This window comes from Capricornis sumatraensis, chromosome 11, assembly GCF_032405125.1.
Source record: "Capricornis sumatraensis isolate serow.1 chromosome 11, serow.2, whole genome shotgun sequence".
Classification (NCBI taxonomy): domain Eukaryota; kingdom Metazoa; phylum Chordata; class Mammalia; order Artiodactyla; family Bovidae; genus Capricornis; species Capricornis sumatraensis.
Genome location: NC_091079.1, coordinates 17,417,137 through 17,435,994, shown reverse-complemented (window position 1 = coordinate 17,435,994; position 18,858 = coordinate 17,417,137).

Here is an 18,858-nt window from a genome sequence, read left to right as displayed (position 1 = left end):
GAAAAAACTAGATAGCATGTTAAAAAACAGAGACATCATTTGCTGGACAAAGGTCCATCTAGTCAAAGCTATGGTGTTTTCAGTAGTCACAAATGTGAGAGTTGGCTGATAAAGAAGGCTGAGCATCAAAGAATGAATGTTTTTGAACTGTGGTGCTGGTGAAGACTCTTGAGAGTTCCTTGGACAGCAAAGAGATCAAACCAATCCATGCTAAAGTAATCAACCCTGAATATTCATTAGAAATAGTGATTCTAAAGCTGAAGCTGCAGTACTTTGGCTGCCTGATGTAAAATGAAGAATCATTGGAAAAGACCCTAATGCTGGGAAAGATTGAGGGCAGGAGGAGAAGGGGGCAATAGAAGATGAGATGGTTGGATGGCATCACCAACTCAATGGACCGAACTTTGAGCAAACTACATGAGATAATCAAGGACAGGCAAGCCTGGCATGCTACAGTCCATGGGGATGAAAATCAGACAGGATAGAGTGACTGAACACCAATGTGTGAAATCAATCCAAATCTCCCAATTTATCCCTCTTCTCCTTTCTATCCTGGTAACCATAAGGTTATTATCTACATTTGTGACTCTACTTCTCTTTGAAAATTGCTTCATTTGTACCAAATTTCATATATATATATATATATATCTGTTCAGTCTCTCAGTTGTGTTGGACTCTTTGTGACCCCATGAATTGCAGCATGCCAGGCCTCCCTGTCCATCACCAACTCCCGGAGTTTACTCAAAATCATGTCCATAGACATGTACTTATATTAATGAGGTTCCTGTAAAATGGACATACCTATTTCCCACCAGATCAATAATATTTCCTTTTATTTTTTCTAAGTTTTTTATTTATATAGGGGTAATTTCCACTGTTTGGGTTTCGGTGGAAGAATTTTCTTGGCCCCAGTCTTTAAATGGAGAGTTCTTGAAACCTTGGAACAGAAAGAAAGTATGACATTTTCTGATATTAAATTTGGAAATTAATTCAAATATAATCCATCACAAAACAACTACCATGTTAAATCCCTGGGCCTGCACATATACAACCCTCATTCTTACTCTTCCAATGATGAAGAAGAGATAACTCTATACTGGACTGATTATCCAGCTGAATGACAGCTTTTAAAGGAACAGATAAGTTATGGAATGATAAATTGAAAACTAAAATATATGAGACTGTACTTTCCACATCATATTCTGAAGAAGTTTTCTGATTATGGTTATTTTGGTAGTAAAATTCAAAATAACTTAAAAAAAAATAGTTGTTTTTTCTCCCTATTTTTTTCTAAACTATCTACCAAAGAATGCGCAATGGTTTTGCAATTGTATTTTAATATTATTAAATAGTTATAATAAAAAAATAGAAAAGGTATCTCTTCACTCTATATAGTGATCAATCTTAGTATGCAAGAAAAATAAGACAATGGGATTCTTTGAAAAAAACAAAAATAATTAAGTAGTACAGATTATTGTCAGATGAGACATGATTTTAAATTGAAAAAAATATACTTTCTTATAAACTTATTTACAATGAATTCATAATATATATTTACACAATAAAGAAATCAGAACCACCTCTGCATCTTACAGTACAGCCCAGGACTTCCTTTTCCTGGTAGACTTCTCTCTCTGATGTAATCCAGGTTTTAATCTCATCATGTGTGCCAAATCGTTCAGTCATGTCCGACTCTTTATGACACTATGGACTATAACTTGCTAGCCTCCTCTGTCCATGGTGTTCAGGCAAGAATTCTAGAGTGGGTTGCCATTTCCTCCTCCAGAGGATCTTCCCAACCCACCCAGGGATTGAACCCGGGTCTCAATTCTGGTTCAACAATTCTGCTTGAATTGTTGCAGGTGGATTTTTTACCTTCTGAGTCACCAAGGATGTGTGTATCTGACTACCACCCCTCCCCCCACGACCAATCCACCCCCAGCAACACCATTACAATGGTAGCAAAACAAGTTTCTGCCAGCAGAAATAAGTGTCTTTCTCAGCTTCTTTACATTTCAGGTTTTCTAGATTTTTTCAGATGCTATCTCCCTTTAACAAAAAAAAACGATAAACTATTTAAAAAATTTTTAAATTCATAGGATCTTGATCAAGATCAGAATATTAATATATATTGGGTCCTCCACTGATATCACATTTATCAATCTTCTGGCGTAACTTTTGCATGTATGTTACAAGAATTGTCTTCTGTTTTATGAACACATAGATACAGGGCAGGTCAGTAGGCAATAAGTGAACTGATACAATCACAGGTCATAACTGAAAGCAACTGCAGATAGCCAATAAAGAGGGTTTTAGTCACAAATTTACCAGGAGCCTGTGAAAAGGTCTTAACCTGTATAAACACTATGACTTTGCAGAGAGGTAGAATTTCTCCTCTTCAATCCACCTGTTAACTTGCACAAACAACATGAAGTAACAAATGACTTTTGGTGCCACTTGTTTGGTTAGGTCACTGATCTAGAAAATGGGAGAAATGTCCTCCTTATTTCATTCCTATCCTTTATGTTTTTTTACTCCCATCCACAATTTAAGTAGTTGTAGGAAAATTTACCTGGAACAATTTTGTCTTCTTTTATCTAAATGAAGTCAAACGTTTTATTTAAGGAAGACACTTTAAAAATAAACTTTTTTTTTTTTTTAAATACAGGAACATTACAATAGGCATATATGATATATGCTATGATATATAACTTACTTACGTGTGTGTATGCTTAGTTGCTCAGTCACGTCTGATTGGGCTGTAGCCTGCCAGGCTCCTCTCTCTGTAGGATTTTAAGGCAAAAAGTATTGGAGTGGGTTGCAAGTTCTTTCTCCAGGCCATCTTCCTTACCCAGGATCGAACCTGTGTATTCTGCATTGGAAGCAGATTCTTTACCCAGAGAGTCATTAGGGAAATCATTTACTTGCCTATATGTAACATAAATCATAACAACCTTAGAGTCTGGTTTTGAATTTTGATTTGTGAGTTATTCACTCAGTTGTTTATCATTAGGGATAATTGTAATTACACTCAGATATGTAACAAATTAATTTTCTAAGTTATATTCTTTTGGACATTTGTAGCATCAGGTTTAAACATTGCTGTATGTTTAGCTAATATTTACTTATTTTACAGTTAAGTATATTTGTCTTAAGATACAAAATATACTTAAAAAGGAGACCAAAGATTTAGTGTAATTGTGCATATATTTATTCCAATTCATCACACACAAAATTTAAGAAACAATTTTGAGGAGATAGATGGCATAAATCCGTTGAATACAATTATTTATTATTATAAAATATATATTATATTATAATAAATTATTGTGTATTATTATATATTATGCTATATATAGTATAAATAATCTCATTAATATTATATTTTATTATTAGTTAGATTAGTTATATTGGTTATATTGGCAAATTTGAAGGAAAAAACATAGAGTTTTTCTCTCTCTGTCCTCCAAAACACAGTAAGAGCAAACTCCATGATAGCTTAAGTGCAGTAGGTAGTACCACCTGGGAGAAGTAAGCAGCAGCTCATGTCCATAGAAAAATGTTTCAAAACTTTGAGTTTTTTGATGTTTTATGGTCAATATATTATTCCAGTCAGTAATGGAAAAAAAAAAAAAAAAACAGAGGCCAGTTACTTTTAGGAACTTTTCTTATGAAATTAAGGAATTCTATAATTTAAATTAATTTATTTTGGTAAATATAGAGTTTACTACAATATATTTAGAATTGGATTAAAATATAATACAATATAATAAATATAATGTAATAAAATCTTTTCCCATTATGAAAAGCATTCACTCATGTATATACAGTACATTTAATAAAATATCTTAAAATCCAAATTTTGAGAAATTTTATTTTTCAAAATTGAAATTTAACTCAGTTAGTGAAAACACATCTTCACTAAATACCTCTAGTATTTAAGATTTAACATGTAAATACATCCTTGTGCTATCACATTGGATCATATCTGAATTGAAGTCATTCACTTGACATACTCCCAGTCATCTGAAGGGTGATCAAACATCTCTGGCAAGGCAATAAATACCTGCTTTAAGAGATAAGGACAGTGGTGTCCTACTGAATATTTCCTCATGACACTATTACCAACTCTCACTTTTCTCAGTTTCTATTGCTAAAATCCTCCTTAGTTATCCACACCATTCTATGTGTGCTTTTTACGTTCCATGGCCTGGGTGTTTCTGATTCAGCTGATCTCTCACTTACCAAATATAAAATATCATACCAAGTTTTAAAATACATCAAACCAAAACTACAAGGCTATAATTCATTCCAGTTCCATAGCCATTAAACAGATTTACCAGGCAGCTTATCCTACCAAAGAGAAAAGCTGTTGATTATAATAAGATTGCAAATACTTTCCCCATACTATATTTCAAAAGTAAATCCTGCTGTAGTAACCTGCTTGTAAGCCTAGAGAATGGCATTCCTGTGTTTCATCGCCTCTTTGAGGTCCAGTGTGATTGTACTCGGGTACTATAAGTTTGTCTTATTGTGTTTACTGATGGAATGACTACATCTGTCCTGACTGATACTCCCTCTACAGCTCTGGTTCTCTGCTTAGCAAGACCAATGAACAGTTGTTCTCAGTCTGTGCCAAGCTGCTTGTAGCATTAAAGGTCCAGTTTGCTTTGTATAGAATTTGGATCTGAAGCCACCATCTAAATCTTGGAGTAAAATCTCAGTAGGGTAGCAAGAGTCTACCATCACACTCTCAAACTCCAAGTATCTTGCAAGCATCAAATCATAATTTAGTAGGACATATGTATAGCCATCCCTAGGTATTCACGTGAGATTGGTTCTAAGACTTACATGGATACTAAAATCTCTAAATGCTCAAGTCTCTTACATAAAAGCTTTGATGTATATATACACAATGGAGTATTACTCAGCCATTAAAAAGAAATACATTTGAATCAGTTCTAAAGAGATGGATGAAACTGGAGCCGATTATACAGAGTGAAGTAACCCAGAAAGAAAAACACCAATACAGCATAGTAATGCATATATATGGAATTTAGAAGGATGGTAACGATAACCCTGTATGCAAGACAGCAAAAGAGACACAGATGTGTAGAACAGTCTTTTGGACTCTGTGGGGGAGAGAGAGGGTGGGATGATTTGGGAGAATGACATTGAAATTGTATAATATCATATATGAAACGAGGTGCCAGTCCAGGTTTGATGCATGATACTGGATGCTTGGGGCTTGTGCACTGAGATGACCCAGAAGGATGGTACGGGGAAGGAGGAGGGAGGAGGATTCAAGATGGGGAACACGTGTATACCTGTGGTGGATTCATGTTGATGTATGGCAAAACCAATTCAATATTGTAAAGTAATTAACCTCCAATTAAAATAAATTAATTTATATTAAAAAAAGGATGTCATGTCGCATATAGTTTATTACATACAATATTTGCATATAGCTCACACACATCCTCCTGTATATTTTAAATCATATGTAGATTACTTATAATCCCAAATATGGTGGAAATCTATGTCAATAGTTTTAAACACTAAATTTTGTAAGTAGCTGCCATCGTGAGGCAAATTTAAGTTTTGCTCTCTGGAAATGTCTGGATTTTTCTTTCTGAATATTTTCCATTCAAAGTTACTTGATCCTACCAGTGCAGAACCTGTGTATACAGGGGAATTCAGTGTATCCTGAGCAAAAATATCTGTAAGTCAGTCATAAGCAATGCCTCTTAACTGGTCAAACTTCTCTTTCCAAACATGGCTATTAGAGGATTAACAGTTACTCCTTTGATGGCTAGCGCCTCCTCTGGACTTGCTTGTAAAAACCAGCTCAGGAGATCACTTTTTTTTTTTTTTTTTTTTTAAGGAGATCACTTTTTCCATAGAAAGTTCACACTTGAGAGAGAAAGCAGTGATTAGCATTCTAAGTCTTTATTTTAATCCTCAATTTACTTCTTATAATTCCAGCTCTACATTCTCCTCGATTACACTTAAAATGTAGATAAGAAACTGACATAACTGTAGTCTCTTTAGCTGCATCCTATCACCTGTTAAGAGCCCGTTCCCTGAAAGGACATGCCCTCTGGGTGCAAGCTTCGACCAGGTGAGCACTGGCTGGATGCTAAGGGCTGTATGGGAAAGGCAGTCCAGTGAGCACAGACAGCCTGGATTTATGCACTATGACTCGGCTTGTGAATCTTCTGTGATGTCCTTTAAAAGCACAAAGGTTCAGACCTTATTCATATTTACAAAATTAGATTTCCCAGGAAGTGAGCACTGATAAGCATGCATTTTCAGAAAGGATACACGTGGTGGTGGTATATTATGGAGTCTCTGAAATACTGGTTGATCTCAGGATTCTCATCCTTTCTTAATTTTGTGAATCCTGTGGACAACTGAGCTCAAGTTCTGATACTTGCAGAGGCTCAGCCTTTCCTAGGGAAGAAGGAGAATATGAGAGGTGCTGGCAATGGCAGAGCTGTTCTGGCACAGCTTACCTCACTATGTGATCAGAAGAAACTGGTTTGTTTCTACAAGCCTTATGCTTTTCTTTGTAAAATACATCTTCTGTGATATACCAGTAAACTGAAAGAGGAGTCCTGGAAAGGCACACCACACAACAGAAAATAGTGAGATTTACATTTTCTATACACATACACATGTGCTATGCTGGGCAGTGGTTAGTCGCTCTGTCATGTCTGACTCTTTGTGACGCCATGGACGGTAGCTCTCCAGGGTCCTCTGTCCAGAATTCTCCAGGCAAGAAGACTAAAGTGGATTGCTATACCCTCCTCCAGGGGGATCTTCCCAACCCAAGGGTCAAGTCCAGGTCTCTCACATTGCATGTGTGTGTTTTGTTGCTCAGTTGTGTCCGACTCTTTTTGACCCCATGGACTGTGATTTGCCAGGCTTCTCTGTCCACAGGGTTCTCTAGGCAAGAATACTAGAGTGGATTGTCTTTTCATTCTCCAGGGGATCTTCCCCACCCAGAGATAGAACCCAGGTCTCTTGCATTACAGACAGATGCTTTATCATCTGAGCTACTAGGGAAGCCCAAGAATACTGAAGTGGGTAGCCTATCACATCTCCAGGGGATCTTCCCAGCCCAGGAATCAAACAGGGGTCTGAGCTACTAGGGAAGGCCTACCATGCCTCATATATATATATATATATATATATATATATATATATATATATATATATATATAGTCAGTATTTATGTTCGTATACTCATTCACACTTACATTTACATCAATCACATGGGACTCTCTTAAGTGTTTGTTTCATACTTTTATTTTTTTTTCAAGTGTAGAAGATGGATTTTTCATCTTAGTCTTTTAAGTGCAGCACTTAGATGACAGATTTTCTTGCTTTAAGAGGGCAGAGAAGGCAAACAACTATAATCAGGAAAATTGAACAGGAAGACTGTGGCACTAAGATTCAGGTTGAGTTAGCTAGATTAAAGGCTAAATGTACAAAAAGAGATAGATCAGGTGGATCTGGTGGATCAGGTGAATCAGGTGGATCACATTCATGTTTATGTTTGTTTTCACAAATAAACATAATTTCTTAATTAAAATTTTCCTGCACTCTTCATGATTGGTAAATTTCTTATAGACAAATAGCAAGTGAGATGACAGAGAGTTAGAACATAGCGGGTCTCTTTACTGATGGAGGTGAAGGACTTAGGATCCTTTGGTCATTGCTCCTGTTAGTTAATATACATTGTTAAGTCAACCTGTTTTTCTGAAGGGAAGCATGTCTTTTTTCTCTCATTATTGTCTTAAAAACAGTATTCGAACACAGCATGAAAGCTTTCTGAAAACAGTCTTAAATAGACTCAACCACTTAAAAATAGCATCCATGTAAGAAGTTGAAAACTTGGGTTATTTTTAGGAAAAAAAAATTACTGGGACCTTTTCATTAAATTCTCAGAAATAAATTTTGAAGCCTAGAGTTGAGTCCTAGTCATAGTTTATGTAAGTACAACAAACAATAAAATAACTGTATACACACTGAGGAAACCAGAATTGAAAGAGACACATGCACCCCAATGTTCATTTCAGCACTATTTATAATAGCCAGGACATGGAAGCAACCTAGATGTCCATCAGCAAATGAATGGATAAGAAAGCTATGGTACATATACACAATGGAGTATTACTCGGCCATTAAAAAGAATACATTTAAATCAGTTCTAATGGAGCTGATTATACAGAGTGAAGTAAGCTGGAAAGAAAAACACCAGTACAGTATACTAACACATGTGGAATTTAGGGAGATGGTAACGATAACCCTGTATGTGAGACAGCAAGAGAGACACAGATGTATAGGGCAGTCTTTTGGATTCTGTGGGAGAAGGCAAGGGTGGGATGATTTGGGAGAATGGCACTGAAACATGTATATTATCATATGTGAAACTAATCACCAGTCCAGGTTCAATGCATGATACAGGATACTAGGGGCTGGTGCACTGGTATGACCCAGAGGGATGGTATGGGGAGGGAGGTAGGAGAGGTGTTCAGGATGGGGAATACATGTACACTCGTGGTGGATTCATGTCACAGTATGGCAAAACCAATACAATATTGTAAAGTAATTAGCCTCCAATTAAAATAAATATATACTAAAAAAAAGTGTAATGCTGGTATTAAAATATTTTAAGCTTAATCTGTCTCATAATGTTTTGAAAATAAACCCTTTATTGATGTATTTGCCTAATGTTGGCAATGGAAATTGTATGCAACCAAGTCTAAATCATTTTTTTTAAGCTGAACTATATCTAGGAACTGTCTACTTTTACTGGAGACTTTGAACATGTCAATTTTCTCTCTGATTAGCTACATTTTCAGACAATATTTATGAAATTCAGTACTGCTTTGCAGATTTCTCAACCTCAAAATTCAGCCATCTGTAAACCTCACTTGTCTGCAATAAATCTTGGAATAATAAAGAAGAAAATATATGTCTGACTTTCCAAAATAGATTTCATGAGTCCAATGTATTAAAGCTCGTACATTTTTTTTTTTTTTTACTCAGGTGGGTCAGCATAACTTTCAATGTTCTGTTTGCTTTGGCTTTGCATAATATTCTAACAAATTTGGTTATGTATTTCAGTGCCAAGACAGACTCAAAACAACATATTAGGAGGTGAAGAAGTGAGTGCTTCAGAGAGAAGTTTGTTGATAAGAATTGAGACCTGAGAGGAATATATTGAAAGAATTATACAAGTCATCAGTTAAATGAACTAAAATTCTATGCTCCCCATGGATTATACAAGTAAAATAATTATATAATTACTGTGTTAGAGAAAGGAAAGAAAAATTACACCCATTGCATGGAACCATTTTAATAAATGTAATGTGAAATTATTCTCAATAAATTCTTAGAGTAAAAATCTGTGTAATGAAAATTAGAGATATGAGTAAAAAATGTTCTAAGCAGCTTTTATTCTTCATAAAAAAAAATAGGCTGTTAAGAATAGACATGCTCAAAGGACTTTAATTGGTATCAACAAATAACCATTTTAGCCATGAACTTGACTATTAGCTAATGCATCATGATTTATATTGAACTTTTTGCTATGTATTCACTACTGAAGATGTTGTAACTAATCAATTTGTTCAAAATACTTAATTTAATTTTGGGATGGCCTTACAATCAATTAGCTATTGATTATTTTCTAATACTCTTGAAATTATTTGAATAATTATATCCAGCCTTTATGCAAAGATATAAATTCATGCAAAATTTTCTGTTTAGCAAATGCCAAGACATAAAGTCATTGCTGCTGTTCAGTCAATAAGTCATATTCGACTCTGTGACCCTATGGATTCCAGCATGCCAGGCTTCTCTAACACTTCACTAAATTATTACAAAGAGTAGAAACAATATATTATGTTGGAGTCCTTTAATGGACCAGGACCTGGTGGTCCAGAGGTGACGATAACAAAGTGAAAGAGAAAAGAGGCTGATATTCCCTGGTTTAAGCAGAAAACCAACAAAGTCCTTGACACTGGACTATGACATCTCTCACGAAGGCACCAGGCGCCCTCTCAAGGGGGTGAAAGGCAGAGTGCCTTCTCGAAAGAGTCTTAGAAGCCCGGGTAGGAGAGTGAGCAAGATGGGTCTCTGCACTCCAGGGAATCAGCTGAAGACAGAGAGAGAGAGAAAGAAAGAAAGACACGGGGACCCAAGCTCTGATGGAACAAAGGTGCTTTAATGATTTTTCTGTGAGTATGTATAGGCTGTGGTACAATAAGTTTCTTTCATAAATGATAAAGATCAGAAAACCAAATGTACAGTAATCATTACAAAGGGAACAAGGGATGATGATGGTTACAAGGTCAGGAGACAATCTATATCTCAAGAAAGGGGATCAAGACTAAGCAGTTTTGTTGTAAAGAGAATGTTTACTAAAGGAGATTCAAGCCTGTCTGACACAATGACCCAGTTCCTGGGAGCAGCATGCTGTTCCGCTTAAAAAGAAACAAAGGACTTGTGAGAAACAGCACGCAGGAATCCTGTTAAACATTCCCTGACAATATTATGTCCTTGAGAAAAGAACTGGGATCAAAAAGCTACATTTATGCCGTTTGTGTAAAAGAAAAAAGCACTGATGAATGCAAAAGAGAAATCATATGTTTAAATGGAAGATGCAATGAAATAAACTGCCAAAAACACCGGGATAAATCTTTTTATTTTTAAGGTCATCTTTTATCTTTCATATAAGATGCTAAACTGTGAGTTATCACTACACATGTAATGGTAACCACAGTTGTCATTGTTTGGTTGATCAGTTGTGTCTGACTCTTTGCAACCACATGGACTACAACAGGCCAGGCTCCTCTGTGCTTCACTATCTCCCAGAGTTTGCTCAAATTCATTTCCACTGAGTCAGTGATGCTATTTAACCATCTCATCTTCTGGCAGCCATACCTCCCTGTGACTTCACTCTTTCCCAGCATTAGGGTCTTTTCCAGTGAGTTAGTGCTTCACATCAGGTGGCTAAAGTTTGGGCTTTATCTTCATCATTCATCATTCTAGTGAATATTCAGGATTGCTTTCCTTTAGAATTGACTGGTTTGAGCTCCTTTCTTTCCAAGTGACTCTCAAGAGTCTTCTCCAGGACCACAGTTTGAAAGCATCACTTTTTCAGTGTTCAGATTTCCTAATGGGACAACTCTCACATCCATACATTACTACTGGAAAAACCATAGCTTTGACAACAGGGATATTTTGATTTGTCCTAAGCAAAATAACATCCATAATTTTTAATATGTTGTGTAGATTTGCACAGATTTCCTTCCAAGGAGCAACTGACTTTTAATTTCACGGCTGCAGTCACTGTCCACAGTGATTATGGAGATGAAGAAAATAAAATCTGTCACTGCTTCCACATTTTCCCCAATTTGTCTTGAAATGATGGGACCAGATGCCATCATGTTAGTTTTCATAATGTTGAGTTTTAAGCCAGCTTTTTCGTTCTCCTCTTTCAGTTTCATCAAGAGGCTCTTTAGTTCATCTTCACTTTATGTCATAAGGGTGGTGCCATCTGAGTATCTAAGGTTGTTGATATTTCTCCTGGCAATCTTGATTCCAGCTTGTGATTCATCCAGCTCAGCATTTCACACGCTGTACTCTGTGTATAAGGTAAACAAACAGAATGACAATATACAGCCTTGTCATACTTATTTCCCAATTTTGAGTCAGTCAGTTGTTCCATGTCCAGTTCTACTTGTTGCTTCTTGACTGCATACAAGTTTCTCTGGAGACAGGTAAGGTAGTCTGGTATCACCATCTCCTTAAGATTTTTCCACAGTTTGTTGTGATCCACACAGTCAAAATCTTTCACCTAATCAATAAAGAAGTACATGAAAAAAAAAAAAAAAAAGAAGTACATGTTTTACTGGAATTCCTTTGCTTTCTCCCTGACCATGAATGTTGGTAATTTGATTTCTGGTTCTTCTTCCTTTTCTAAAACCAGCTTGTATATCTGGAAGTTCCTGGTTCACATACTGCTGAAGACTTGCTTGAAGGATTTTGAGAATAACCTTGCTAGCATGTGAAATGAGTACAACTGTATGATAGTTTGCACATTCTTTTGTCATTGCTCTTTTTGGATGTTGAAATGAAAGTTGACCATTTCTTGTCCTGTGTCTACTGCTGGCACATTGAGTGCAACATTTTAACAGCATCATCTCTTTTTTTAAATTTAAATTTATTTATTTTAATTGGAGGGTTATTACTTTACAATGTTGTATTGGTTCTGCCACACAGCAACATGAATCCACCATGGGTGTACACGTGTTCCCCGTTCTGAACCCCCCTCCCACCTCCCTCTCCATACCATCCCTCCAGGTCATCCCAGTGCACCAGCCCCAAGGATCCTGTATCGAACCTGGACTGGCAATTTGTTTCTTATATGATATTATACATGTTTCCATGACATTCCCCCAACTCACTCCACCCAAAGCTCAACTGGATTTCCATCACCTCCACTAGCTAAGGCCCACCTGATTTCACATTCCAGCATGTCTGGGCCTAGGTGAGTGACTACACCATCATGGTTATCCAGGTCATTAAGACTTTTTTCATACAGTTCTCTGTGTATTCTTGTCACTTCTTCTTGATGTCTTCTGCTTCTTTTTTGTCCTTACTGTTTCTGTCCTTTATCATGCCCACTCATGCATGAAATTCTTCCTGATATCTCCAGTTTCCTTGGAGAAATCTCTAGTCTTTTCCATTCTATTATTTTCTTCTCTTTCTTTTAAAAAGGCCTTATCTCTCTTTGCTATTCTCTGAATCTGTACATTCAGATGGGTAAATCTTTCCCTTTCTCCTTTGCGTTTCACTTCTCTTCTTTCCTCAGCTATTAATAATGTTTCTTCAGACAAGCATTTTGCCTTCTTGCATCTTTTTTTTTTTTTTTTCCTGAAGGTGGTTTTGGTCACTGCCTCATCTACAATGTTATGAACCTGTGTCCACAGTTCTTCAGCCACTCTACCAGAACTAATATCTTGAATCTATTTGTTATCTCCACTTTATATAAGCATGCTGCTGCTGCTGCTGCTGCTAAGTCGCCTCAGTCATGTCTGACTCTGTGCGACCCCAGAGATGGCAGCCCACCAGGCACCCTTGTCCCTGGGATTCTCCAGGCAAGAACACTGGAGTGGGTTGCCATTTCCTTCTCCTTATATAAGCATAATGGATTTAATTTTAGTCATACCTGAATGGCCTAGTAGTTTTCCCAACTGTCTTCAATCTAAGCCTGATATTTGCAGTAAGAAGCTCCTGTTCTGGGCTGCAGTCAGCTCCATGTCTTGTTTTTACTGACTGTATGGAGCTTCTCCATTTTAAGCTGCAAAGAATATAATCAATCTTATTTCAGTATTAACCATTTGGTGAGGTCCCTATGTAGAGTTGTCACTTAGGTTGTTGCAAAAGGATATTTTCTATGACCAGAGTATTCTCTTAACAATCTTTGACAGAAAATCTTTGCCCTCCTTCATTTTGTACCAAGGTCAAACTTGCTTGTTCCTTGAGGTATCTCTTAACACCCTACTTTTATATTCCCTTCCCTATGATGAAAAGGACATATTTTCATCTAACGTCTGTGTTCTACTCCAAGTATGAATGCAATTTAGTGCTAGAAAGTGCCATCCAGATACCTAGTCTAGTGATTTTCAGGTGTAAGTACAAATCAAAGTAACAATGAATCACAACTTATCCAGGTGACTGGATTCAGCTACTGAATCAGAATTTTAACCAAGTATCCTTTTGAAGGCAAGCTCCTGGTTCAGAACAATTGAGTCTGATTCTTCCATTTGATGAAAGAAAGTAAGAACTCAACTAAAAAGCCCAAAATTAGATACTTGCTTATGAATATTCTGATACTTAAATAAAATGGAGAGTTATATTGTTTTTAAATTAATATAATAATTTCATGTATTATGAATTTGAGTGAATATTCTGTCTTCATTTTATAAAATTCCAAGTTAAATCATAGAACAAATCCATTTCATCCTGAAACTTTCTCTCTAGTCTTTTAACAAAAAGTACGATGTTTAACCTCAAATTTAAAAATAAATAAGAAAGAAATCATTATTTGGAAGTTTAATAGTTTAGGTGATATTTTTTAGGTTCCATGACTTAAATGTAATATTAACATGCATAACAGCCATAGTAACATGGTATAAGAGAGCTAAGCAATGGACATTTAATAAATTTTGTCTTATTCCTATAACAGAGCAATTTTTAAGAATGAAATGCGTTACTGTCTTCTTTTGCTACAAAATTGGAAGGAATATTTAGGTAGTTGTTTGTGTTTAGACTATTCTGGAGTCCTTAGCTTCACTGAGTCAGAGTTCTGACGTTTATTTCCATCAAAGGAGATAATAAAATCCTCATATAAAGATAGGATAGGGAAGAAATGAAGGTTTTTCTATCTGGACAGAGAGCAGTTAGACTTATTCCACTTTGATGGGAGGTTTGTAATCTTTGAAAGAGAGCAGAACTCAACGTTTTAGTGGTTCCAATGCATTTTCTGAAGGGGCGACTAGGACCTGGCCACTAATTAGCTAAGTATCCTGCATTTGAGGGGTACAGAGAGGGTACTGGGAGCCAGATTTGTTAGGAAAGGATTAGACTCATTTGGCAGATTTGTCTTTGAAAATAGCACGGAGATGACACAATGGGCATCTCAGTGGCAGCCAAGATGAACTGCAGAGTGGGTCTCTACCTCTTAACCCTGGATTGGCCACAAGCATTACTGATCCTGCAATCCAAAAGTGATCACATGATGACTCTCAAGTGACTGACATGGGTTTCTCAACCATATGCTGGGGAAGGCAGGAACAATTTATTGATTTATGTATTATTTATTTTTTACTAGAAAACACACAAATTCAGTCTGTTTTTGATCTGTCTGAGAGAAAATTTATATCTGTAGTGTACCAGTATATATTATTATGTATAATATATATATACAACATATAGAAAATTTAAAATAGTTTCACAAGAACAAAATCTTTGTTTTTTTCTATATATTGGTTCTAAGGCACTATTTTTGTCTTTCTGTTGTTATCAAAACTAAACATTCATTATTCATGTAGGATACAAAGAAAATTAAAAGTAAAATGAGAGGGAAATACTAGAATAATTTGATTATATATATTTAAGTGAGCATAAAAAATAGTCTTTCTTAAATATACCTAAGAAAATTACATGAAGGAATAATGCTTACTCTAACCAAACAGTATTTTATCTTATCATGTGCCATATATTGAAAGTTTTCTCTTTTTTCCTCCTTCACTTCCTTTTTTCCTTTTCCTTTTTTTTTTTTTTTTGCTTGTTTGCTTATTTTTAGGTTTATTGAACAATAAAGAATGGAACATAAGAAAATGGTCTTGTTATTAAACACTTCTCATCTTGGTTTCAAAGACTTCTGATTTTCTGCTTTTTCTCTAAACTCACATTCATGATATTGCATACAATAATATGGAAATGCTCCAATTTTGAAAATGTTCATGTTAACACATATATATGGATTTGGAAAAACAGTGCTGATGATCCTACAGGTCATTCTAAAGGTCAGCAAATAAGACAAAGATGTAAAGAACAGACTTTTGGGTTAGTGAGAGAAGATGAGGGTGGGATGATTTGAGAGAATAGAATTGAATCATGTACATTACCATATGCAAAATAGATCACCAGTGCAAGTTTGATGCATGAAGCAAGGTACCTAAAGTCAGTGCTCTGTGACAACACAGGGGGAAAGAGTGGGGAGGAAGGTGGGAGAGTGTTCAGGATTGAGGGACACATGTACACCTGTGGCAGATTCATGTTGGTGTATGACAAAAACTACCACAGTATTGTAATTATCCTCCATTTAAAATAATTAAAAATAAATAAATAAAATAAAAAGGAAAATAAAAAAAAAATCTATAGCCATATCACATTTAAAAAAGAAATAAGACTCATGTCAAAGGCATTGCCTGGATTAGTTTAGTGAGTCCTAGCTACACACCAAGTAGGTGCTGACTCTTATAGTCAAATAAGAGTAACTTAGACTATATAAAGTTATCCTTTTGTTTATCAAAAATATTAAACATTTCATAGAAACTATATATTATATCTCTCTTCCACTTTAAAGCCTTCAAAGAGCATTTCAGAACTGGTTTTTTGGCTCAGACAGTAAAGAATCTGCCTGCAATGCAGGAGACTGTGTTCAGTGAAGGAGACTAGAGTTTGATACGTGGGTTAAGATCCCCTGGAGAAAGAAATGACATCCCACTCCAGTATTTGTGACTCGGAAATCTTATGGAGAGAGGAGACTTGTGGGCTACAGTTTGTGGGGTCGCACGAGTCAGACATAACTTAGTGACTAAACCACCAACCACCACCAAACTTTGGGCCCCACACACAATATCTAAAAGCCCTCAAGTGCTTTGAACATTCTTTCTTTCTTTCTTTCTTTTTTTTTTTTAACTATCTGTCATGTCTGTAACATTTTCCCTTGGAAGAATATCACCAATCCAATGGTATTTCTCTTTTTATGGTGTGTGTGCTTAGTCACTCAGTTGTGTCTGACTCTTTGGTACCCCATCGGCTGTAGCCTGTCAGGCTCCTCTGTCCATGGGGATTCTCCAGGCAAAAACACTGGAGTGGGTTGCCATGCCCTCCTCCAGGGTGTCTTCCTAACCCAGGGCTTGAACCCAGGTCTCCAATATTACAGGAAGATTCTATACCGTCTCAGCCACAGTGAAGCCCAAGTATACTGGAATGGGTAACCTATCCCTTTTCCAGGGGATCTTTCCGGCCCAGCAATAAACCAGGGTCTCCTGCATTATAGGTGGATTCTTTACCAGCTGAGCTGCCCCTGAAGATCTTCTCCTTTTATAATTAATACATAAATTATAGATGCTGTGCTGTGTTCAGTCGTGTCCAACTCTTTGCAACTCCATGGACTATAGCCTGCCTGGCTTTTCTGTTCATGGCTTTTCCCAGGCAAGAACATTGGAGTGGGTGCCCCTTTCTTTCTCCAAAATCATATTTAAGAATTAAGTAATTTTAATGATCTCCTAGAGTATTCTAAAACATTTAAATTAACTAATAAAATACAATAAAACAGTTAGTGAATTACAAGTTGAAAATTTCATTACCTTTTCTGTTTTCTGCTTTTTATTTCTAATTTGTTCTTCACCTTTGGATTTTATTGAAGTATAACTGACAAATAAAGTGTGGTCATTTGACATATGTATACACTGTGAAATTAACTAGCACATTGATCACCATGCATAACTACCTTTTTAGTGTTTGTAATGAGAATGCTTAAGATCCACTCTCCGCACATATCAAGTATACATCCCAGTATTATTAGTCACAGTCATCATTAGATTATAGATACATTGTTACTATCTAGTCCTTAAGTCATGTCCAACTTTTTTGTGACCCCATGGATTACAGCCTGCCAAGCTTCTCTGTCCATAGGATTTCTCAGTCAAGAATACTGGAGTGTGTTGCCATTTCCTTCTCCGGGGATTCTTCCTAACCCAGAGATCAAACCCATGTCTCCAGCATTGGCAGGTGTATTCTTTACCACTGAGCTACCTGGGAAGCCTAATAGATACATTAGATGAATATAACTTATTCAGTTTATAACTGAAGACTTGTATCTTTTTGTCTAGAATCTCCCAATTTCCACCAACTCTCAATTTCTGATAACTACCATTTTATTGTCCATTTTTGCAAGTTCCATTTTTTTTTAATTCTTATTTTTCCTTATTTCAACAATTCTGGAAATATGAGTCAAGATTTTAAGCTAATGCTAAATAGTCTGAATAACTTCTTACTGGCAATTTATAAGATGAATAAATGGAATAATACTATATTTAAAATTTTGATATTTGATATATGATGCAGCTCTTAAAGTTGCAGTATCTGACTTGCCAAATGATTGTCTTACTTTCATGCACATAATTTGTTGGAAGTTCAGGTCTAGAAATGGAATTTTATGATTATGGTTATGAAGCATTTTCTACTATAATAAACTCCTATTATTCCTGAAGTTATGGCTGAAATTGTAGACTAAAATAAAGTTTAATCACATTATGGAAATTAGATAATTTACCTGCAAGCCAAGGAAACTCTGAATCAAGCTATACTTAAAAATAGACCATAAGTAATCTCACATAATTAGATTTTAGAAATAGGCAAGAAGCTGGGGGTTCAGTAAGGAGATCAACAGTGATTTCCTGTCTCTGCTCTCCTGTCTTCAAGGTCACTCATCACTTGACAGCACCTGGTCCTCCCCATAGGGTCTGAAAATACAACAACTACATGCATAAAGCCCAGATGTTAGAAAGTTTGGACGAGGTCATTCCCGTTTACATACATCCTATATGCAGGCAAGGACAATTTTCCCTGGGAAGAATTCCACCCTTACTTCAGACACCAGCATACAGTGACACACCCTGGGCTATAAGAACCCCGCCCCCAAAATGGGATGGGATTGACTTACTTAGACAAAGCATCTATGATGAGTAAAACCAAAGAAACTGAGTAGTACACACACCCAACAGTGACTAGATAATACCTGGCCATCAGTCCTTCTGGTCACAGCTGCCCAAACCTTAGTTATATTCTTCATTTAGGTGTCTGCATTCCTTGTGCAAAAACAAAACAAAACAAACAAAAAAAAAACCCGACACAAACCAGTTGCCTTCCTTGCTGTGTATAGGCTTTCTGTAGTTGTGGTTTGTGATGGCTACTCTCCAGTTGCAGTGCTTGGGCTCTCATTGCATTACTTGGGCTTTTGTTGTTGTTGTTGTTGCAGAACAC